Source organism: Lepidochelys kempii, chromosome 1 (assembly GCF_965140265.1).
Source record: "Lepidochelys kempii isolate rLepKem1 chromosome 1, rLepKem1.hap2, whole genome shotgun sequence".
Classification (NCBI taxonomy): domain Eukaryota; kingdom Metazoa; phylum Chordata; order Testudines; family Cheloniidae; genus Lepidochelys; species Lepidochelys kempii.
This window is the reverse complement of record NC_133256.1, coordinates 343398577-343423636: the sequence shown is the minus strand read 5'-3', so window position 1 is coordinate 343423636 and position 25060 is coordinate 343398577. Positions and strand designations below refer to the sequence as shown.

At 46.2% G+C, this 25060-nt stretch overlaps 1 protein-coding gene across 2 annotated transcripts in view; it reads left to right on the top strand.

Annotated features, from left to right (window-relative positions):
- The window catches only part of PLXNA4 (plexin A4), a 578455-nt gene that overhangs the window by 157994 nt on the left and 395401 nt on the right, over positions 1–25060 (top strand). The gene's annotated exons all lie outside the window — the stretch shown is intronic.

Sequence of the window (25060 nt, the reverse complement as noted above, 5' to 3'; positions counted from 1 at the left end):
GAGCTTTGCCAGCTGGGCCAGATGCTCAGTTGGTTCAACTAGCCGCGCTCTCCTGCAATTGCTGTAGTTGCACCGATTTACCCCAGCTGCAGAGATAGCCCACTATTTGGCCAGAGGGTTTGCATCTTGACAACCGAGAGACTAATTTATGTGTTGGAAATTCATATAAATGGCCTGATTCTCCTCTCAGAAACTGGTGTAAATCAGGAGTGGCGCCCGTGAGCTCATTGGAGATAACCTTGCCGTATGCAAGAGGAGTCGGGCCCATTCTAACCTCTATGCTCGAGTTCAAGTTTCCCCATAGGTAATAAGTGCAAGGAAAATGGGATGGTTTGGAATGGAAGCATTTCCCTGAACTCTACCATGGTCCATTTACAGCTCGATGCCTTTTTGTCTTGTCTTGTTGATGGTGTTTTTCAATAAAGAACGTGGACCCCTACACCTTGTGCGAAGTTCGAGGCTGCAAGGGAACCCTACAGTTCTTGCCAAGCCTAAGGAAGCAGTCGAAGGCCTAATCTCTGCCCTGTTTCAACCATCTCTGCTTCTCCCTCCTCCTCTTTTTCCATTTACTCTCCCATTAGTGCGGCTGATATTTATGAAATCTCTATCTCGCACGTGCCAAAATATACATCAAAACCAATTGAAATTCTAATCCAATTAACATTAAAAGGAAATGAAAGGCCATCGAAATTGGAGGTCCCCGTTGCATTAGACACAACTCGCCCTTGGCTTAAATATCTCTATGAACCTTGTTAAAATTTAGCATGCGATTCCCAGAGGGGCATCACTTTAATGTTTTGGAGTGGGCACCTCAAAGCAAAGAAGAAGCCAGGCCTGTTCCTCAGATATCTCCTCCGCTTTATTTGGGGGGGTGCTGAAATTATTCAGAAGCATTCTAACCTTCCTGCCAGAGGGAAATAGAGGGTGGCTTTCTCTCCACTTCTCTCTGAAAGTAGCAGGGCTACAATCCTTCCTTACCTGACTGTAGTTCCCTGTGAATGGCTTTTAAAGACCCTTCGTGTGTGTCATTAAGAACACATGTGCTGACACTGGGAGGAAATGCAGCAATCAAGGAGAGACACTGAGATCTGGGAGAGCCACATTTTCTCTCTCCTTTGCTAGGGGGAAGCAGGCACAAGAGCAGAGCTGTTGCTATGAAAATAAATCTGCAGCAAGGTTTCCGCATCCCGCAGTGAGTGAGCGCAGGGTTAACTCTGGCAAATTGCAGAAGTTCAGTTAGTTCAATTAGCAAGTTGAAAGCTATGGCAGCTCTTCGTGAACTCCCCTGTAGGTCCCCGGGCTTTGCCTGCACACTCAGTGCACATCCACATGCCCTGTTCCCTTGGGTTTACAGTTTCTGAGGTCAGCCTATGTTAAAGAGACAGGGATGGATTCTCATCACTCTGCCACCAGGGTAAACCTAGAGGCACCGCACAGACTTTCTCTGGATTGGCAGTGGTGGATGTCAGAGGTGAATCTGGTTGAGAGACCTCCAAATAAGGAAAAACTTACTAATAGATTTTACCATCTTCCTTCTGATCCATGTTGGGTGTTTTTAATGTACTTTGTAGTGAATTTGAATAGCCTGTGTTCAGTGCATTAGCAATAAACACCCAGAACACCCTCAGCATCATCATTCTTTGCACTTCGAGAGCACCTTCTATCTAATGATCTGAAATGGGGAAGTTCATGTAACAAAGGTGGGGCAACTTAGGCACTGCCCAGTTGTCTTTAAGCTGCACACTGTGTCCATCGGGAAGGGGGTAGAACTGATATCCATTACTCCAAAACACAAGCTGAGCTAAGTGAGAGTCTTCTTGAGCTGTTAGCAGTATTGGTTGTCTGACTCTCAGCAGAGTACTTCTGATTCCATACAGCAGGAGTCATTCTCTATAATAATATTCTTCACAGTGTTTTATTCTTAACTAAGGATACGATTTAGTCATGGAGGTCACAGAGTCAGTGACTTTAATGAACCCCCGGTGACTCCTTCGGCTTCAGCCCCTGCAGCTGTGGAGACACAAGGCTAACCCTCCTTGGCCTCGCCTATGGCAGGAATCTTGTCTTAAAACTTCCCCACAGTTAGCACCACTCCGCCACTGGTGATAATAATGGCAGCTAGATAAAGCCTTACTCCCACAGTGCCAACAGCATAAGTTAGGATCCCTCCTGGCTTACCATACGCTAGGGCAGGATAGCTTTGAATCAGGGAGTAGCATCTGGCTCCCTGCAGCTATCCTTCTCTACATCTGAACGCACCTCGAATGTAGTGCAGCTCTGAGGTCGGGAAGTTTCTCTTTTTTCTTTCAACAAGCCACAGGCTGCAGTTCCAGGAAAAACAAAACATTTGCTCCTTCATTTTTTTAGCTTCACCCCCAAATGATCATAATTTAAACCCTCCTGCACTGCAATTGGCATTATGCAGTTATATTACCTGAGTCACTTCAGGCTATGGAAGTTCCGTATCATCCTACACGTGACCGGTTTATCCTGTCTCACGTGGCTGCATCTCTCTCCATTCAGTAATAGCCAGGATGCTTCCACACTGAGTTCCAGAGAGAGGGGGACAGACTCTCCCCAATGGCAGTGAAGCAGCAGCTTTTCCCCCGCCCCACATCTGTCCATTTCAGACCAACAGGCTGGCACCGTGCTTATGTTCACTGACGCAGGTTCCTTTTGTTGCGCTGGCATTCCGCACTGCCGGATTAGATGCCATCTGGAGGAAGTCTGCCTCAGCCTGACAGCATGATGGATGGTGACATAGGTGATGCAATGCTGACACCTGCTTATCTTTCTATGCCCAGTTGCCCCAACCCCTACACATTCATTATGTCTGCATCTGTTTGCAATAGTTTCACAGCATCTGTTCTTAGTTACCATTGTGTATGTTGAGTTGTATGGACTGGCAAGGATGAAGATGCTGGACAGTTGGAGCAATTTAGGTTTATGAGCACTAAATGTTTTGCTGGATTGATTTATAATTATACCGTTCCCCTCCCCCAGGAACACTGTGCAATTTCTCTCTCCAGTCTTGAAGGAGCGACTCATACTGATGGATTCATTTTCCTGGAAGGAGCAAATTACAGGCTAGTGTTTCTATCAATCTGCAGAGCTGTGGCTTCTTCAGAGCTGAACATGTTCTGAGCTTTGTGGCCAGGACTTCCACTCGGGGTCAGCTAAGTGTCCAACGCAAGTGGGTTTGTCTGGTTGACGGTACTCACGCTGTTTCACGTCTATGCTATTCTTCCTGTCCGTTTCACACATTTGCACGCATGCATTCATACATGGACACCTAAATAACATGAGTGCTTTTGCATACATACACATATATGTACACCTAAGCATGCATGCACATAAGCATGTGTTTTCCTTGTCTGTCTCTCTCACATGCATGCACGTGTGCTTGTTCTGCTCCCAGATAACAAGCCACATGCACTTTCTTCCTATGTATTTGACATACATATGCAGACATATACACATATATCCCCCTAAACCCACACGCTGACCCTGCATCCCTCTCACTTCTACACAGATGCACTCGCCTGTCTTCCTAAACACTCCCCATCTATCCCTGGCATGCACACAGGCATTCTCAAATGCATATGCAGAATTTGTCTGGGATGCATACACACGTGCTCCTAAACATGCATACGTCTCCTTTCCCGCAGACCCACACCCACTGCTCTTCCGTTCTTCCCAAGTGCGTGTGTGTCTTGCACAGTCCCATATGCTCTCCTAAGGAAGCACCCACAGGAACCGCATCCAGCTGCATGCTACAAAGATGATGCTTTTATTACGAGTGTCTCCCCCCCTTGGTCACAGTAAGGATAATGACAGTGGAACTCACGCTGTCAGAGCCCCTTGATGAAAATATTGGCCTCTTGAGCATGTGCACTTCGGGTGTATTTACAGGAACTTTTTATAATTCTCACTAACTAATAACAGATCCAGCCACAGTAAACAGGAGCTGAGACCAGCTGAGACCATTTCGTGCCATTCTTGGTGCCTTTGTCTTTGCTCAGTGTCCTACAAGCTTGGCTCCCTCTTTTATCCCTCAGGCAGCATTTCAGTCCTATGGCCCTCCAAACCAGCCTGCGTTTGAATGAGATCCTTCTGGTAATGGTATTTGGAAAGCTTGTCCTTCATGCTAGCCAACGGCAGGGTCCCGGTGTCTGTGCTGCTGCCCAGTGTCGTGGGCACTGGCCACAGGGTGGAAGCTCAGCGCAAGAGCGGTTTCCGATCGCGCTTAGGAGGCCGGGATGAGCAGGGTGGGAAGAGGGCGCCTCACCGGTTAAACCAAGCGCAGCCAGGGCGGGAGTAAGAAGAGTTTCTGGAGTTCCTGTGCGGATGAGCCTCAGGCAGTCTGGCGGGTCAGTTCTGATCATCCCCAAAAGGTTGGATGCTGGTCTGAAGTGTAACTAAACTTTGTAAACTCACCTCCCCGCACTCTCCTCCACCCGCTGCAGATCGCATGCTCCTTCCTGCAACCCCCGCATGGGCCCTGAATCCTGCTCGCTCTTGCCGCAACCCTCGCCACATCCCTTTCTTTCCTCATGTTCACTTCGTCCTAATTTCTCCTCCTCTCCCTCCAGCCACCCTTTTCACTCTCCCGTTCCCTCTCCCCGCCCTCAGCTCCTGCACCTCTGAGGGCCATCAACATTCTGGCCTGGACCCAGGAATCCTTGTTCCCTCCCCCTGCTAGTTCCTTTCTTTCCTCGTCCCCACATCTATTCTTGATTCAGCCCAGTGTTTGCCATCCCTGCATCCTTGCCCTAGCAGATATCAGTTCAGCTCCATAGTGGAGTCTTGGCGGTTCTGGCAGTCTTCTTGGGGGCTGGTTACTAGCTTCTTAAGTTGATCAGAGGCATCTGTGTGCCTTCCGGGTTACATCTTAATTGGGGAAACGCCACAGCATATAACTGTGCTGGCCCAGCAGAGAGCTGCCATGCTTTCTAGCACTCTGCCGTGGGCTATGTGGATGGTGGGACCTATGAGGAGCAGAAGGGACCTTGCCCTGGGAAGCATCAAGCTTATCCAAAACCCTCCATGCAGACTGGTTCACTAATCTGGCAGGTTCTTCTATTTCCTTGAACCAATTCTCCCCTCCTTAATTTGTAGGTCTCTAAACATTTCCCCTTTCCCTCTTTCTCTCACTAACCACCATCAAAGACAAATCTCAGTTTCCAAACTGATCCCAACTATCTCCGTTCCTGAAGGTTTAGCTGAAGCCCCATGACTGTGGTGCTCTTTAGAGTAACAGAAGCCGCTACTGCATAATTCAGCAAACAATCCAGAAGAACATCAGAATCCAAATTACTCCCATCAGAGGGATCTTTATGCTAAACACTGCCTCTTAAAATCCACTTTACTTATCTTGGTGCCAGTGTTTTCCCCACTGAATTTGTAGGGAGTGAGGGAGGTGGAGAAGAGAGAGACAGGGAGCGAGAGAGAAATGTGTCCTTATCAAATAAAACCCTGAATTGATCTGTGTTTACATCATATTACTCTTCAGTTTTTTGTGGCTTTGTAAAACCAGAATTCCACCTGGTCAAGGAAATCTCATCAGTTTTGACACCGATGGTCCTCCAACCACCCTACATGGTTAACAGCAATGGATCCCCTCACTGAGGGTGCAGACAGGAGGTGAACCTGGGTACTTAATCTTTTTAGATGACATCAAACCCGTGGTTCTTCTGATGTAGTATCCTCTCTTCTGGCAATAACTGTTGGATGATGCTTCAGAGGAATGCAAGAACCTCCCATAATGCATCCAAGCCAACGACGTAAACTCATTTCAGAGAGGTGAGGACAGCCCTTCCTGACGCTAGCTGTGATTGGCTAATTCCAGGAATAACTAAATTATAGCAGGAGAGCCAAATGCTGTGCTAGGAGCACTGAAATGCAGTGTATGGCAACCCTGTCCTGGTAGCTATAGGATGAAGAGGACACTGTTGCACTTCAGGACAAGGTTTTATCCTCATAGATCTCTTCCAGCATACCATTTCTATTCGTATCTCATGGAAGACACAAGTATCAACAAGTTCCATAGTTTAGTTTTGAAACATAAATGTATATGAATATACATGTGAATTAAGTGTGAGCTTTGGCCATCTGGTAAACAAGTTCTGTGGTGCTTATTGGTTCTCAAGCTTTGGAGGCCCCTGATGTATACACTGAATTCCTGCAAGTTATTTTGTAATAACCAGTCTAGCACTGGCCCTTGGGGGAAGGACCACGTTAACTGATGGGCCTTCTCCATTTCAACTGCTACTAAAATAGAGGGTCCAGTTCTGTTCTGGTGTCCACAGTTCAAGAAGGATGTTGATACATTGCAGAGTTTTCAGCGAAGAGCCACAAGAATGATTAAAGGGCTGGAAAATATCCCTTCTGGCCTAGTAATCTATGACATGTGTGTAGAGCTCTGTGACTCATGCAAAAAATCCATCTGAATGAACGTGCTACTCCTGTGTTCATGCGGCTGTTGCGTTTGCTCTGTGTAGATGTTCTAGCAAATGATTTTGCGTGTAGGACAGTTAATCATAACAGCACATTTAAAATGAATTTTCTCAGAAAGCATGTTTCACAGTCCTGTTTGCTTGCTTCGAAGAGTTACGTTCATCCAGTCAAGGAGCAGAATTATCACACATGACCTATGCGTCCAATCAAAACAGCTTGAATTGCAAATATTACTATTAATTATGCATATTACAGGAGCATTTGGAGGCTCTAACTGAGATAAGGTCCACGGTGCGACTGAGTCGCCTCGAAAAGCTGCCCACTAGACAAGACAATGGGTGGGAGGAAGACAGGAAGTATCATAGTCCCCAGTTTATAAATGGGGAAGTCAGGCACAGGGAGAGTAAGATTCAAAGCCAACTAGGATATTTAGGCATGTTTTCATTCATTGCCAGGGAAATGAGGTTGTTAAACCCCCTAGTTAGCTCTGAAAAAGTCTCTATCTAAGTAATGTGCTCAGGGTCACAGAGGGAATCTGGAACAGAGCTGGGAATAGAACCCAGATCTCCTAACTGCCAGCCCACTGCCTGAACCTACCTTTGTCTCGCTTTGGATATGTCTACACTGCGGTTAGGATATGTCTACACTGCCCCTGCCAGCTGACTCAGGCTCGCAAGGTATGGGTGAAAGGGCTATTTGATTGTGGTGTCTGGACTAGGGAAGTAGTCCGAGTTCTGGGACCCTCCCACATCACAGGGTCCTAGAGCCCGGGCTCCAGCCTAAGCCCGAACATCTATAGTGCAATTAAACAGCCCCTTAGCCCGAGCTCCTCAAGCCTGAGTCAGCTGGCACAGGCCAGCTGTGGATTTTTAATTGCAGGGTAGACCTACCCTATGAGAACAGCCTCTGAATGAACAGTTCACCCCCAGGGTGCACATCAGCCATTCATCAAAGGATTCTGAGGAGAATACCACCACATGGAAATCTTGAGCTGATGATGGACAATTAGTGAGCAAAAGAAAAAGGACCAAATCCAATGAATATGTTGTTCTCTGTAAGGAATTCGCCCAGCTGTAGGTGTACGGGGAGAGGCTGCCCTGTCTGAATGCAATCTTCCATTGTTTTGAATACCACTATCAGGTTTCCCCTTCATTGAGCCAGACAGCTCAAGTCTTGCTTAATCTCTCCTCCATGCGTAATCCTGCCCACGTCCCTTGGTTTGCAATCCCTGTGCAGTGTGGGATCACCCTTGTTAGAGAATGGAGAGCCAAGCTGCTGATTTCACAGGGCCCCGCGAAGCACAGATATTAATACTCAGTTTGCGGATGACACAAAGCTGGGAGGTATTGCCAATTTAGAGAGAGACCGGGATATCATACAGGAGGATCTGGATGACCTTGTTAACTGGAGTAATAGTAATAGGATGAAATTTAATAGTGAAAAGTGCAAGGTCATGCATTTAGGGATTAATAACAAGAATTTTTGTTATAAACTGGGGACGCATCACTTGGAAGTAACAGAGGAGGAGAAGGACCTCGGAGTATTGGTTGATCACAGGATGACTATATGGCCGTGAAAAAAGCTAATGCGGTCTTGGGATGCATCAGGAGAGGTATTTCCAGTAGAGATAAGGAGGTGTCAGTACCGTTATACAAGGCACTGGTGAGACCTCACCTGGAATACTGTGTTCAGTTCTGGTCTCCCATGTGTAAGAAGGATGAATTCAAACTGGAACAGGTAGAGAGAAGGGCTACTAGGATCATCCGAGAAATGGAAAACCTGTCTTATGAAAGGAGACTCAAGGAGCTTGACTTGTTTAGCCTAACCAAAAGAAGGCTGAGGGGAGATATGATTGCTCTCTATAAATATATCAGAGGGATAAATACCAGGGAGGGAGAGGAATTATTTAAGCTCAGTACCAATGTAGACACAAGAACAAATGGATATAAACTGGCCATGAGGAAGTTTAGACGTGAAATTAGACAAAGGTTTCTAACGATCAGAGGAGTGAAGTTCTGGAACACCCTTCCAAGGGGAGCAGTGGAGGCAAAAGACGTATCTGGCTTCAAGACTAAGCTTGATAAGTTTATGGAGGGGATGGTATGATGGGATAGCCTAATTTTGGCAATTAATTGATCTTTGACGATTAGTGGTACATATGCCCAATGGCCTGTGATGGGGTGGGATCTAGTTACTGCAGAAAATTTTTTCCTGGGTGTCTGGCTGGTGAGTCTTGCCCACATGCTCAGGGTTTAGCTGATTGCTATATTTTACCATCTTTCATCTCACAGCTTGGTGGGGACCCGGAATTAGGGAAGAGGTAAAGATTTGGTTGATTTGGATCTTGTTCAGTTCTACTGCACTCATAAGTGAGCTTAGCTCCTGCCAGCTTCTGGGTGTGAGATATGACAATAGCTGGTCACTTGAACCCTTCCGAATTGGCTGCACAGGACACTTACGGTCAGATTTCTAAAAGCTGTTTAGATGTGAGAAGGATGATGTCTTCAGCCTATGAGAATGTGCCATGCCTACGAGAGGGAGAAGCTTTCCGTTTTAGTTTTGTGGAAGGGAATTCTTTTTAACGTGCTAATAAATCATGATGGACAAACCTCAGCAGGTTCAGAGAAACCCCAAAGCTCACATTCCTCAGAACTACCCAAACTGCTCGAGTCTTTTGAAGGCAGGTTGGATGAGCCGTGGCTGAATAGAGGCTTTCCTGTGATATCTCAGGTACCTCCAGTGGCCAGATCTAGCACAAGAGCAGCCTTTCTCAGGGTATTCAAGCAGTCATGTTTCTGGCTAGAACTGGGAGGTGAAGAGATACTGTGGAAAGGAAAAGCAAGCCCAAGGATCATTTTCAAACTTGAGCCTTCCAATCGGGGCTCAGTTTGAATTTCAGGTCAGTTCCAATTTCAGTCAGAATCTGGTTTTGGCCAGCCCTTGGTAAAGATGTCCTTGCTTTAGCAGGATGCTACTTGCTGGAGCCTTGTGTCTTCCAATGCCATCTGGACCGAGTTAAGCTATATATCTCTAGAGGTTTAGAGCAAGCTGGAGATTGGCTGGGCAAAGCTTCAGAGAAATCTTCCCTTCCTCCGAGACAGGCTGTGCTCAGAAAGAAGGCTTTGCATCAGGGAGCACCACTGTCTCTTTGAGTTGGATCATGTGTTTAAAATATGTCAGGCACTTGCTATTGAAATCCCAAAGCTCACAAGAACCTGATGCGTTGTGATAATGCAATAGTGTGGCCATCTTGGGGCAATAGAGGGAATGATGCAACATCTGTTATGGCTTGATTCTCCCCACCCAATCTCTCTCCCTTACGCATGAGGGACATTTTACAGTAGGGAAGAGGGAATGTTTCAAACATACCTCAGTGAAGACAGGAATGGATTTACCCCTCCCTTGTCTTCCATCTTGATCCTTGTCCTGCCTTCCCTATTTCTTGTCTGGGTTTTAAATAGAGGTGAGCTTGAATGAAAGCCCCAAGGCCAAACAAATCCAAACTCTGTGCAGTGAATGGAGTGGAATCTGAGCCCAGGCATGGATCTGAATTATCTGGGTGGCTCTGATCCCCTACAATGGGCCGAAAAAAATCTGGGCTTGCATCCCCTTGGATCTGGGGGGAATTCAGAATCAGAATATGGATCTAAACCTACATTTCATACCTGGTCTCTCTGTATGTAACAGATCCTGATGCCAAATGGCCCTGAACTTTGGAATCCAAACCTGGATTCAGATCTATACTTTTCTGCCAGCCCTTCCTGCTAGAATTGGCCTGAACCAGAACCCTGGATCCAAATTCCATCCCAACCTTGGGAAAGTTCAAATGTGGATTCAAACTCCTGCTTCCTCTCTCTGTTATGGGCCCAGATCAAATTCCTGGATCCAGACTTTTGAGGAGTTCATAATCTGTCTCTGAATTTCACAGCACAGCCTTGTCTATCCTTTTATATATGACTTTTGCTTCTCTCTCAGCCCCGAGCCTTCATCCTGTTGGCTTGCATGGTGGAGTCACATATGAGACTGATTACTGTGGATTCTTCATGACATAGAAACCCATAGCATTTTGATTTTGCTGCAGGACCCAAGGAGAGGAGAAGCTGGGCACTGAGGGGGCTAAACAGCACAGATATAGGGGGAATACTTTCCATTGCTTTGCCTTGAATGCCCTCTATCACACTGAACCCTAGCATTCCTCTCCCTTAGGCATTTTTCCAGACACACGCTTCCTTCTCACCACAGGATTTCAGGGATGTTTTGTTTAAATTCATCCTTTGCTGGAAGAACTAAACTTTTTTAAACATGGAATTACTGTGTCGCAGATGTGAACCAGCCAATAAGCATGGTGCGTGGAGAGTGATTGACAACCCCCTGTGGTGCCTGCTGTCTTGTGTGTGTGCTGGGGAGAAAGGGTAGTGTTGATCATGTCAGAGTCATAGACAGAGAGAGGTGGCCGTTGAGTGTCTTGACATCACCAATTTTCAGATTTAGTGTTCCTGATACCAAAGCAAAGTCCCACTGAATTTAGATCTATTTGTGTGTCTCTATTCTTCTATGTGTGCTTCTCATGGCCAGGTTCTTTCACAGATCTCTCATTTTGCTGACTTTGTGTCTATGGTGGCTGGCCAGAACCCCAACCTCACCACTCATTGGATTGCAATCAACACTGGCCATGACCCAAGCACTGAAACCCAGTCCAACTTTCCTGGGACAAATTGTCAGAAACGATCTCCAAATCTGCGTGCCTGAAATTAGACCAGCTTGTGGAGGGGCGGCTTAGTTTTAAGGGCTAAAACCTGATTAGGGGGATCAGAAATGACCCCTTTGAAAGAGAAGACTGTGCTGCAACATTACAGAAAGTGTCTCAACAGAGAAGCCCATTTTAATCGGCGGCCAATGATAAGAGAGCAAATTAAAGGCTCCATAATTAAATGGTCCAGAGGTTACGCTGGGAAAGTTATGCAAAACCAGTCTCAAAATCTTCAGTCTTCAGAATTGGGTTGGAAATGTTGAGAGTGTGACCATGATAGGCGCCAAATTTTCCTGGCGCCAGTGGGTGCTTGCCCCCCGCCCCTGCTGTGCCCCCATTCCAACCCCTTTCCCAAAGTCCCTGCCCCAACTCCGCCCCCTCCCTGCACCTATTAGACTGCTTCCCCAAATCCCCGCCCTGGCCCCGCCTCTTCCCGGATCGCGCCGCGTTCCCCCTCCTCCCTACTCCCTCCCAGCACTTGCCGCCACGAAACAGCTATTTGACGGTGGCAAGTGCTGGGAGCTAGGGGGAGAAGCAAGGACATGGCGTGCTCAGGGGAGGAGGCAGAGGCAGAGTGGAGGTGAGCTGGGGTGGGGCAGGGAGCTGCTGGTGGGTGCACAGCACCCACCAATTTTTCCCCGTGGGTGCTCCAGCCTGGAGCACCCATGGAGTCGGCACCTATTGTCTGTTGGTCCTTCTGGTTTTCATGAGAATCTCCAGGGATGGAAATGGGTGAAAAGCTGTAACCTTGGGGTGAAAGAGGTCATCTGCATTTTGGCCCTCAATTGCTTCATGTTTGGTGCATGGTCTGCACGTATGTTTGGAGCCGCCTTACTGAGTTCCCTCCTTCTCTACAGCGACAAGTTCCTATCTGTATTCTGCTGGTTGGCAGAAGCCTCCCTGTTAGCTGTAAAAAGTGCAGCATGTCCGGTTGCTCTGTCCAAGCTCTCTGTGCTTAGCCATGTGGCCCCGCAGGTCCCATTCCCGGCTGTTTGGAGAGTGAGGCACTTTCGCAAGTAGCTCGCCTTCCAGGCACACATGCACATGGCTGTTTTTAGAAGCAAACAGATGATGTGCTAATTAGAAACAGGGCACAAGCCATCCGGATTGGTTTCAAGTGCTGTTCCTTTCATCAGAGCTCAGACATTAATGGAGCTCATTGGCTGGGGAACAGAGCATCTTTCTTTGTTGGAAAGAACAAACATCCCACAAACAGTGATGGGAGGGGAGCTCAGGACTTACAAGCAAATGGTAGCACTTTGAACTTGATAGGCTCTGTGAGGAAATTAGGGAAGACCAGTAGTTATACCACTTACAGTCTTAACACCATTGATGCCAACAGAACTGCATCCACTTTAACCAGGGTCGAATTTGGTCCCGTAAATCTTGATGCTACTTGTGTCAGGGTGCATTTCCCCTTGTGCAAATCCTTTCCCTGCATAGTGGATCCTACCTAATGCCAAGTGCTGAATGGGGCCTGTCTGGGTGGGGAGGGATTTAGTGTCCATGCCTGGCTACGTCGTCCAGCGGGGAGAGTCTATGGCTGCATCACCCAGTGGCAAGAGACTACAGCCAACACCAGGTTCCAAACCAGGGCCCAGTGAAACAATAATTCAAAATATGTGACCTAGGGACTGGCGCCCCCTGGCCTGCTCCTGGGGCCACTTCCTACCCTGGCTTCCGTCCCCCAGCGGGTGCCACTGATTTGTTTCTGAGTCCCCCCGGAGTCCTCCCTGGTCGCGGTCTGGAGGGTCTTCCTCTCTTAATTGGGGCTCATTGTTGCTGTCCTCCGTAGCTGAAAGGCCTGCAGCGGCTTGGCAGTGGGGCCTGGGCCTGGCTATCTGGGGCCCTGGCAGCTTCTAGGCAGGAGCCTGCACCAAACAACTGCTCTCCTGCTTGGTCCACCTATACTGAGATGAGCTGCTCCCTTTTGAGCTCATCCTCCACTGTGAGCACGCCCAGAAGGGGTGTCTGGGCATGGCTTTCTGGGCCCAGAGCTGCTTCTCAACTCTTCCCTCAGCAGTATGGGGCTTGTATACCCATCACAGGGCATAGTCAAAACTCCACTCTCAGCTGTAGAGGTCAGGAGTAGAGCACATTGATGGACCAGGGTGCTACTGCCCTTGCTGACCCCGTTCTGTACTTAATCAGGGCCTCCTCCTGCTCCTCCTCTGAATCTGTCTTCCTGGCACCTTTCACTAGGATTAAGTCCACTTGACAGGTCTTGGTCAGGATGTCATTCAACCAGCCATTCTGCTATTTCTGTGATGTAGAAGGCAGGGGAAAGGATCAGAAGAGGAATATGGGCCTATAGCACTCTTACTACTCAACATTATCATAATAACTATGGTGGAGCGACTCTTCCCATGCCGATGAACTACGAGCAGGTATACATTGGGTGGGGTTAGTGGCATCACGCATACAGATTTCAAGAATACTACCAAACCCATGAATTATCAGATCGAGTAGCGCTAGTTTGGTAAATTGGGCACATAAATAGTATGTGGGTTTTAATACGGCTAAATGTAAAATGTGTACATCTAGGAACAAAGAATGTAGGCCGTACTTACGTTAAATTTTTGGAGGGATGGGGACTTCAGCCTGGGAATCAGTGACTCTGAATAGGACTTGGTGGTCTTGGTGAGTAATCAGGTTAGTTCCCATTGCAAATTCAGTGGCCAAAAGGACTAATGTGAATCTTGGATGTATAAACAGGGGAATTTCAAGTAGGAGTAGAGAGGACATTCTCTGTATTTGGCAGTGGTGTGACCTAATTTAATTTATTCCCCTGGAGAGGGCCGGATTGAGACGAGGGTTAGCTAAGTACCAGATCAGCCTGGGCTGGGGAGAGCTATGGAGCTAATTAGCCCGTTAACTGCAAAAGTACAATAGAAGCACAGGAAGGAAGTGCAGGGGGAAAGAGAGAGGGAGAATGGCCAGCATGGCAAGTGTAAAGAGAGAACTCTTCCCTCTCTAATGATTGCAGGACACTGTAAGTAGAATTGCTGCACAGGAGTGTATGAGGGTGTTGATAAAACACCAGTTACACAGTGGTTGCTACAAACTGGGGGGCAGGGGGAGTCAGAGCCAATTATATCAGAAGACAGTAAGGGAGGCTATGCCTGGTTACAGATCTGGTGTCTGAGTGGAGTAAGGAAGATGGTTGCCACAGCTGACATTGGATACAATAGAGGGGGAATGGAGAGACTGTTCAGGCTGAAGGGAAGATTGTGCCCCATCGTTGTCTGGATTCACTTAAAGTCCATTGATTTATCATTTTCCTCATTAAAAAGCAATTACGTTTCTTTGACGACATATCTTTGTTTTTATTAAATGGCAACAGGTAAATGAATGGAGAGTGAGCGAGCGACCACCTTCCATTTCCCTTTGCATGCAGCCGTCAATCTGGCACCTTTCACCAGTGCTATAGTCACTTGTTATTAAACAATGGAGTGGGATGGACTCCATCTGTCCCATCTGAGCCATTGCAGCTTACCCTGTCATAGCCCACCCCTTCCACTGTCTGGCTGGCTATATAGTCCCTTCTTGTTTTCCCCTTCTGAACGAGACCCTGTTGAATTTTGCGATGGTTTAGTTAACTAACTTTCCCTTGACTCCTGCGGCTCTGAGGTTTCTGGAGTGAGAGGGTAATAGGTATTTCTACACTTGTTTTACAAAGGGAGTTAAAAAGAAATCTGTATTGGAGGAAAATGAATTGAGGTTTCCTGTTCAGGGCTGCAGACATTTCCACAGTGTCCCCTGCTCCAGTGTAACCAGAAAGGAATTTCTTTTATATTAAGAGCATTGATCTCAGCGGGGGAAAAAAAGATTAAAAAATGCCAGGGAGAGACAGTGAGGGAGAGAATTCCCTCGTGTGTATGGGAGCAAAGCCTAAAGTTTCATTTAGTGTAGCTGTTATAATGAAGCGTGTGTTCTTGACTATTTTATATGGTGCAACTAAGACGGGTATTCTTTACGGGTCTTGTCTAGCGGAGACGCCATCGTGGACTGGTCATTTGTGGAGCACATGGTGTCATTTCTAGAGTTTCAGTTATAGAGCTCATTCTAGAGATGTTATTGTTACCTCTTGTGAACCAAGTTGTTATCCAATATTCAGGGTCTTACAGGTTGTTTCCATTAGAAGGAGAAATTGATGATGGAGTCAGGTATTTCTTTGATGCAATCCTGTTTGTGCAAAGAATTTACAAAGACTTGTTTCTCTCAACTCAGTAGGAATCAAACAGAGGACAGAAAATTTTGCTTGCATTTCTAAGCCTCTTTCCAGCCAGCACTCTGGCCAAGAGCGCACATGCTCAACTTTTTCTCAGGGTCATACTACAAGTGCTTCTCTGGCTGTCTCTGAGGCTTCCTTGCTGCCTTCTCTGTGTACTTCTGTGGTTGTAGGTTGTTGGTTTTTTTGGGGTTTTTTGCTGGTTTTCTTCCAGGACACATTCAGCTCCAGCCCCCTGAGTTTGCATTCAGCCTCCCAGCGAAATCTCTCCCCCACATAGCTCAGATTCTTGACTGACCTTGCATGTGGCCTGTGTTTTGGGAAGTTGCTTCTATTGTTTTTGCTATATTGTTGGATTAAGGAGCTTAACTGTTTCTTACATCTGTCCTGAATGAAGGGCAGCTGTCACACCCACCAGCTACAATGAGCTTTCACCCAACCCGCTGTGTAACATTATTTATAGAGCATCCTCAGAGTAGTTGTAGTCAGTGCTTTTTACAGGTGTTATTTAGAGAGTTTCCAAAAGTTGTTATTTAGAGAGTGGTTCTGGAGCAGATGTCATTGTTCAGGAAGCAAACTGATCTGATTCTGCTGTCATTGGTGTAAATCAGGAGTAGCTCCATTCAAGTCATTTGATTTATGCCCTGGATGTGAGAAGATGTGTTTGTATTCCTAGAATGTTTCCATTTGCAGAGCATTGCTAAAGGAGGATGGAGATGATTCTCCACCACTTTGCCCCATGTCTAGTCAATTACACCTATACCAAGTGGAGGTAAAAGACTGCTGTTCTGGTTTGGTCCTATTTGGCACCGGGGCAAGTGAGGACAAAAGGGACAAGGCAGTGGAGAATAAGCCCCCGTTCTGCTGTTCCTTGAGAGCTTCTAGAGGAAATTGTTTGATTCCTGTCTTGTTTGTTCGAAGAATTAGGTTTAAAAGAATTGGGACTGTCCTGTGGAAACTCAAGCGAGGGCAGCTCTAATGATGCATGGCTGTGCTTCTGGATGCACCTTGGAAAATCCACATCCAGCAGCCTCAGAGAAGCTCTGACGGTGATGCTTTGTTTTTGTTTAATGGAGAAGTGAAGGTGTTTGGGAAGCTGTGAGCACTGCCTGGTTCCTAATGGCTGATCAGATTAGAAACATGGTTCCAGCTCAGCGACGCCAGACATTTTACGAATGCTAATTGAGACTCTCTATGTATTCAACTGAAAAAGAAGAGACCAAATCTAAATAAACTCTCTACCTGTCTCTGCCAGGCTCAGCATGTTTGCCTGATGCATGCATTATGCACAGCACATCTCTGCTTCTGGCCTCTGCTGCTGCTGTTTTCTCCATTGGAGCATGCACGGTCAAAGATTAGATAGCTGGATATTGAGCTAATGCACTGCTATGGCTTTTAACTTCTAGCAGCCGGCTCTGCTTCTGGCTCTCAGGTGGGTCAAAAGAAAAAAAATGCATTTGGTAGTGTCTCCCTAGGCCCTGATGGATATTTGACCACATCACTTCACGACCCCTACAGTTTGATTCGACCTGTTTGCCAAGTCTGTAGGTAAGAGCTAGTGTTGTCTAGTGGTTTGAGCATGGGACTGTAATTCTGGGTTCTCTTCCAGGTCCCTTTTAGAGCTGCTTGGAATTTTTCTGTCAAACCTGCTTTTTGATGGCAAATTGGGAATGGAATTCTTCATGAGGAGTGTCTGCCTACTACAGGGAACATTGATTTTTCATTGAAAAACGAATAAGTGCAGACAGAAATATTTCAGTTTGTAAATGCCGCCATGGTGACTCATGTGAGTTGTCTCATGTCCCCATTCTCCTTCATGGACGTGGTTGCAGAGTGAACTGTATCTCCCATGATTCACCTTGGCCAGAGATTACCATGAAGCACCACTTCCTCTCACCAAGAAGAGGAGACCGTGCTAAATCGTGGGAAACGTGGTCTGACCAGAGAACCCTGCCTGTAGAGGAAAGTAGGAGCTTGAGGCATGTGAACTACAATTCCAATGAGCCACCATGGCAGCATTTCCAAATTGGAATATTTCGGTTTTTAAATTTCTGCTGAAAATCGACATGATTGTCAACCCCCGCCCATGTCCCGTTTTTTGACCAGCTCTAGTACCAAGTTGCTGATGTGGCCTTGGGCAAGTCACTTCACCTCTCTGGGCCTTCAGGTTCCCCATCCTTATGATGGTACCTGCCTTACCACAGTGTTGTGAGGCTTAGTTTATGTTTGTAAAATGCATTGAGATGAAAGGGGTGGTGTAAACTTGACATGTCACTGTGGTCTCTCTAGGGCAGGGGTTCTCATACTGGGGGTCAGGACCCCTCAGCAGGTCGCGAGGTTATTACATGGGGGGTCGCGAGCTGTCAACCTCCACCCCAAACCCTGCTTTGCCTCCAGCATTTATAATGGCGTTAAATATATTAAAAGTGTCTTCAATGTATAAAGGGGGGGTCGCAGTCAGAGGCTTGCTGTGTGAAAGGGGTCACCAGTAAAAAAGTTTGAGAGCCACTGCTCTAGGGCATGCAATACCATGTGGCCGGTCAGCATCGAGGTGCTTTTCCAAAGCTGAGTGTGGAGGAATCTTGTCTTGCTAGTTCTGGATTCCTCTCTCTGTCTCTCTAGCGACTGCTCTTCACAATTTTTCACTTTCATGAGAGTCAAAACGGGTGGGATTCCGGCTTTTCTAGAACCTCCCTATTCCTGTGGCTTGCTACACCTTGCAATAACAGCACCAATGCTGCGCGCCGTGCCCATTGCTGAGCGATCTGTTTTCTGCTGCTGTGACTGCCTCAAGGGCTGTGTCCTCAGGAGAAGGAGCAAAGTGGGTCTGCCTATACAGGGCTCATCCATTGCTAACAGAACAGTTGGTGTCGGGGGGAAGAGAGGAGCTCTGGAATGTTCCTTCTATTTACCGTCCACACCTTCCAAGAGCTATTTCCCCCCTGCTCTACCCAGCATCACCTTGATGGTTGCGGTAATGTGACACTGGTGGCAACCTCCCCATAGCACTGCTGAAATTTCTGACTCTTAGAGGCAGTTTCGAGGGCATGAGAAATCCTGACCAAAACCCTGAGATTGTGCAGGTATGGTTAGCAGTGAGGTTCCTTCAGGGCGTATGTGGTAGCCCTGGGTTAGAGTCACAGTTAAAGTGCGTGATTAGCACACCTGGGAAGGTAAAGGACCTGACACCGACCTGCATGTGCCATGCTTAAACTAAGTCTATCAGCCCCTCTTTTTCATAAACATTAAAACGCACTAGATGAGCTAAGGGGCCTTGTCTTCCACAACATGTCAGGGGGGAGATGGATGAGGTATGGGCTCTGCAAGTCAGAAACAAGGAGGGGGCCAAGATTTTCAAGATTTTAGCATAGGGGGGCTCTAGTTTGTCTTGATATTGGCCCTGGATTTAGATTTATTTTTCATTCTCCTCCTGATCTTTTTTTCAGCCCTCCTGCTAGAGTAAGACTCATGTTCCTTGTGCCCAAACGGACTGGCCATGGCACCTTCTCTGCAAGTGGCCCCGAGTATTGATCAGGAATGTGACTTGAGTGTGTGTGGGGGGAGGGGAGGATCAGATTTCCATTTCTGTTTTTAATCCAGCCATTTACAATTCTTCTCTTGCCTCTCGTGCCTTCCTTTTAAAGAAGGCAAATAGAAGTGTGAATAATCAATTTCCTAACTGGAATTAAAAATGGCTCCAGTTAAAATGAGGGAAAGCATGAACCAGCATATAAAGTAGCGTGTAGAGGTTATCTAGATTCCGATTAGCATACTGATCATGTACGAGAACAATTAAAGTGTGCATGAGAATGATTGAGCAGGAGGCAAATTACATGAAACACCCGAGGATCAGGGGAGCAGGCGCACTTGTGGGGAGGGCTGATCTGAGGGGTTTATGAGTTAGTCAGATTTGGGCGAGTCCCAACCGGAAAAAAATAGTGGCTTCCAGTTGCTCAGAGTAATGGCCTGAAAGTTCATGGTTCAAAGCCAGTCTTGTCACATGGTTTAATTGAGATGGACCCATTCATTTTGGATAAAAAGAAGTACCAGTTCTGGCTCTAGGTGAGAATTGTAGGTAGGAGACTGTACATTCCCTTTACTCTACATGTGCTCATTAGTTAATGGAATTTTGAAAGTTCTGTACTGTGGCTGATTGGCTACTCAGTGCCATCCTGCTGCTGCTGTGGTGTTGGAATGTGCTTTTGTGTATGACCCAACCTGGAGCTGCTGCTCCTCTAAGGGTCCTTCAGCTAGAGAGCTGTTCCAGTCAGTCAGCAGCAGGGAATGGCATGGGGAATCAGGGCGAAAGCAATTTGTTTTTCCACTTCATTTTCTCATTTTTTTCTGAATGGAGCCACACTACAGGCTGAGAAATAACAGCCTGAGCTTTTGCCCAAACTGAAATTAGATTCCCAGCCCTTCTGTAGAGGTCAGAAAAGCTTTATTTAAAATAAAACTTGGTATTTTCTGATTTCAACAAAACCACAGAATGATAGAGAAAACAAGCTGGAATTCACACTTATTGGAAATCTGTTGAAGCGCAAAGCAAGAATGAATTACTGTCCAGGTCGTCTACTGAATATAGATAGTCAAGACTCTTCCAGTTCTATTTCTGGGCCCAGTGATTGTAACGGGAACAGAGAGTATGTACCCTCAGTCGTTAGGAAATATTGTGTCCACTTGATTGTACCCTTCCCAAACACTGACAATGGGCATCATATGCAAATAGATGTTGTAATGACAGTAGCTGTCTTACTGAATTACCCGATCAAATGGAGTGTGATCTGGGAATCAGGACTTCTGGGTTCCATGACTGCCCACTGATTCATGTGACCTTGGGCAACTCACTCTGTTCTCTCCTTTGGTGTCCCCTCTAATGATTGTACTTCTTTGTCTGTTTGTGAATCCCTTTGAGATCTGCCCGTGAAAGCTGCTATGCAAGTGCAAAACGTTACAATAATTATGGACAGCTACCTTTTCTTGGGAACAGAAGGGTACTTAGGGCCAGTTAATGCCCTAGCTACCTATGCATAAATCCTGCTGACATCCATGAAAGTACCTAGTTTAGTTAAGATAGCTGCCATGTATAAAATGGAATATATACATATTGTAAAGATGCAGATCTGGGACAGTAAATGGCTAACGATGGAAGAGAAAACTACATGCCTGCAGCTGCTTGGCCATTTCTCCACATGGAAGATTTCCAATTTATTTGTAGTGAGATAATATAATGGATTTTAAAGGTGCTCAGAAATATAATGGATAATCGCTTTCTTTAAACACTGCATGGATGGCATAGCAAATAACAAGGGATGCCTTCTAGTAGTTTTGACAACAGGTATCAGCTATCAACAAGGATAAAGTACGGTCAAGTGAAAGGCTATTATTGATTCCAGGAGCCTTCAAATTAAATCCATGTTGCCCACTCGGCATGTGGAATTGAGGTGAGTTTCAAAAGCTCTGTTCTATATGGCTGCAAGGCTCAGTAATAGATATCCATCAGAAAAGAGACTTGGATCTTGCTGGTTTCAGAGTAACAGCCGTGTTAGTCTGTATTCGCAAAAAGAAAAGGAGTACTTGTGGCACCTTAGAGACTAACCAATTTATTTGAGCATGAGCTTTCGTGAGCTACAGCTCACTTCATCGGATGAATACTGTGGAAATCAATAAACAGGGAAAGGGGATCAGATTGAAACAAAGGGGTGAGGTTGGGCTAATTCTCTGTGATGAGGGAGCCTTACAGAGTAATTTATGACATACATCATTTTAAAGAGAAAAATAAAATTTCCCTAATTTTAACACATAACAATTCTTCTAATGATGGTTCGATGCATCATGGAAATGTGATCTTGGTGCTGTCAAATACTTTTAAGGTAAAAAATGTAAGTTTAAAAGTGTTGTCATGGTTTTAAAAAAAGTAAAATGAAAAAAAATTATTTTCCTTGTTTTAGTTTTTTTTTTCCTATTTGAATTAAACATTTCCTCGGCGGGCCTGGAAAACCAGGCCCAACAGCATAGTGAGACAAGGCAGCGGAACTGTGGAATTTGACTAGTCTTATTTCACTGCCCAAGCAGAACGAAGTGGGAAAAGTAAACCAGCGGTGTGAATGAGGGAAAGTCCTTTTTTTTTTTTAACAAACACAGGGCCTGGTTATTTTATTTTGCACCATTTACACCTCTGCAAAGTGGGTGTAAAAATGCTGCTGCAATCCACTGGTCTGATTTCTGTTTCCTGTCTTTCCCTCCCGCCCCAACCCGAAAAAAAAAATAGTGGCTGATCCACATAAAAGGATAAGTGCCCACGAGCCACTCCTGGAGTTACTCCTGTAGATATACTGGTAAAGGCCTCTGCTTTTAGGGTATTTCTACATTTTGAGCTAAGGGTGTGATTTCCAGCTAGAGAAGACATACCTGCCCTAGCTCTGATTGAGCTAGCATGCGAAAAAGAGTGTAGCCGCAGCAAGAGGGCCCAGAGTACATACCCATCCAAGGCCTAGGGTAGCTACTAGGATTCCCAATTTTGGTTGGTCATAGAATCATAGAATATCAGGGTTGGAAGGGACCTCAGGAGGTCATCTAGTCCAACCCCCTGCTCAAAGCTGGACCAATCCCCCAATTTTTGCCCGAGATCCCTAAATTGCCCCCTTAAGGATTGAACCCACAACCCTGGGTGACATATTCCTGGAGGTTTCATTGCATGACATAATCTTTAATTAAAGATGAATCTTTAATTCCTGGAGACTCCAGGCCAATCCTGGAGGGTTGGCACCTGTGGTAGCTAGCCTCTCGTGCCGCTCATATCACCGTGACGACATTCTATTTTTAGCATGCTCGCTCAATCAGAGCTAACATGGGTATTTCTCCTCAAACTAGGCATTACACCCCCAACTCAAAGAATAGACATTCCCTCAGTGCTGAAGATCATGTGTTCAATCCCCAGTGACAACCCATGGTAGGGGCTTGTTATGCTACCATCATGAACTGGTACCATTTTACAATCACTTTGTACACGAGACAACGAGGACACAAGGTACAGGGTAATAGGGAATTGAGCCCAGAGCTTTTACCCAGGGACGACCTGGGTGCAGCAGGAAATGGAGCCTTCCATTCCCCCGCCAGGAATCCCCGAGGGAGGGGGAGCAAAAGGAGGAGGAAATAAAAAATCTGTTTCAAAATTCATGAAAGCGGGAAGTGAGGTTTTGATGAAGAGCGAACACACACAGGCAGGATGAGTTACTTTTTAAACAAACACTGCTGCAGGCTGTATTCCACACTTCCCTCTCAAAGCAAGTGATGTGATTAGCTCTCAGTAAGGAAGGCATGGATCAGGCTGCAGTATGGTGTGACAGGGGAAAGCAAGCTTTTGCTGATCAGAATGCTATTTACAAGGGGTTCGCTTTAGGTTGGATGATGTCTTGGATGGTGATGAATGAAAAGGAGCTAGATGGCAACTCATTAAGCTTTTTGCAGTTGCAAGTTCTGCTTGAACAACTGCAGAATCAAAGAGGAAGAGAGTTCATGTCATCCCTGGCTATTCCCCTATGAAGTCTGAAAGGGCAGGAAATGTTAAATGGAGTCCATTGAATTAGATTAAAGGAGATTAGTCTTTACTCCTCCGCGAGATTGGGAGATCAGTTGACCAGTTGTTGCTAATTTTTCCTCCTGGGGTTCAGTGTTATCTGAGATTGATCAAGACCCTTGGAACATTGTATCTCAAAAGGAATTGCCTCCTTGGTTTAAGTCTTAACAGCTGCAATTTTTGCTCTTTATGAGTTTGCGTCTTGCTGAAAGCCTTTTGGTTAAAATCTCCATTTTCACTTCAGTTTGGAAAGGTGTTCATTACAAAAAGCCTTTCTTTTTTCCAAAGGTATTTTGAAACCAGAACAGAGTCTGAATGAGTTGATTCAGCAGCTTAATTGATGGGATACTGTGGCATAGGGATACCCATGGTCTCTATCAATCTCAGAAATGGAAAAAGGGTTGTTGTTTTTTGTTTTCTTTGTCTGATAAGGTTGCGTGGGTCGTTTTAAAATCAGAGGAATGGAAAGGAAGCAGATCTTTAATCAGTTTGGATTAGGGAGGGAGTGTTTCTAATTCTTAAGGAAAGGCAATAGTCTTGGGCCGAGACTCAGGAGATCTAGGTTCAACTCCCAGCTCTGCTATAAACTACTTTGTGATGTTGGGCAAGTCCCTCAGGGCCCCATTGATTATGAGCTACACCAGCACAAAATGGGGTCCAAGTCAGAATGGTGGCATTGTGCACTGATGCAAATGTCTCCACAAGAGCAAAGCATCCACAATTGGGACCTTTAATCTCTCTGTGCATCAGTTCCCTATCTGTAAAATGGGGTTAATAATCCCACCCTTTGTCTGTCTTGTATAGTTTGATTTTAAAGTTTTGTTCTCTATGGCTATGTACATGCTGCAGCTTATGTCGGTATGTTGCTCGGAGGTTTGAATAAGGGCTCATTCAAGGGTGTGAATAAGACATAAGTTACACCGATCTAAGCACTAGTGTGGACACCACTATGTTGGTGGGAGAGCTTCTCCTGCCAACGTAGCTACCACCGCTCACGGGGGCTGGAGTAATTAAGTTGACGGCAGAGCTCTCACCCATTGGCTTAGAGTGTCTACACCAGCGTGCAGTTGTAAGCTCTGCAGTGTAGCCATAGCCTATATGTTTGTACTGAGCCCCGCACAAAGGAAGCCTCTATGTGCTACTGCAATACAAATATTAGCTCAAGCACAAAACTAGGAGTCAGGACTCCCGAGTCCTACCCCTGGCTCTGCCAATAACTAGCTCTGTGACCTTGGATGTGTCATTACTGCTCCTGTGCCTCATCTTACCCATCTGGAGAATCAGGCTAATAATGCTTTACTTGCATTGCGGGCTGAGGCTAAATTCACTCATGTTTGTCAAATGCTTTGGGATCCTCGGAGGAAGAGTACTAGAGAAGTGCCGAATGTTTCACATTCTTCTTTTTGGCCACACCAAATAACCTCCTTTGTCTTCTAGTTAAATCCGTCTGGACACTATTTTTTATCAATACTATGGACCTGATCCTGTAGCCCTCACACACTACAAACTCCCATTGACCCCAGGAAAGCAGGACTAAGCCCTAAATGAGTTCCTCTTCAACCAGGAAATCATATTGGCTTGAACCATGATTGTAAGGCGTCAGATTAGCGGAAACAATGCTGACCATGCCTGACTGGTCAGTGCAGGCTGGAGCAAGCCATGTTCAGCATTATGTCAACTAATCTTGGTTATACCTTGCTGTGAGATCCATGTGTAGGGGCCAATAGCCGTGGCAGAACATTGTTAAACTAGTGCCCAGCTGGGCTTCATATATCTGTTATGTACCATTTAACCAGGGTGACCATGTTTCCCAAAGGGAAAACGGGACACTGCTCGGGGCTGGCCCAAGCCCTGTCCCTTCTCCCCACGTGGGGCTAGCATTGCTGCTTACCCGAGCCTGCCTCCCCCTCCCGCTCCCATGCGGAGTAAGAGCAAATGAGAGAAATGCCCACTTTTGCCAAAAAAAGCCGGGGCGGCTGGGACAGGGCTTTAAAAAGGGACTGTCCCATCCAAAATGGGACGTACCATCACCCGACATTTAACT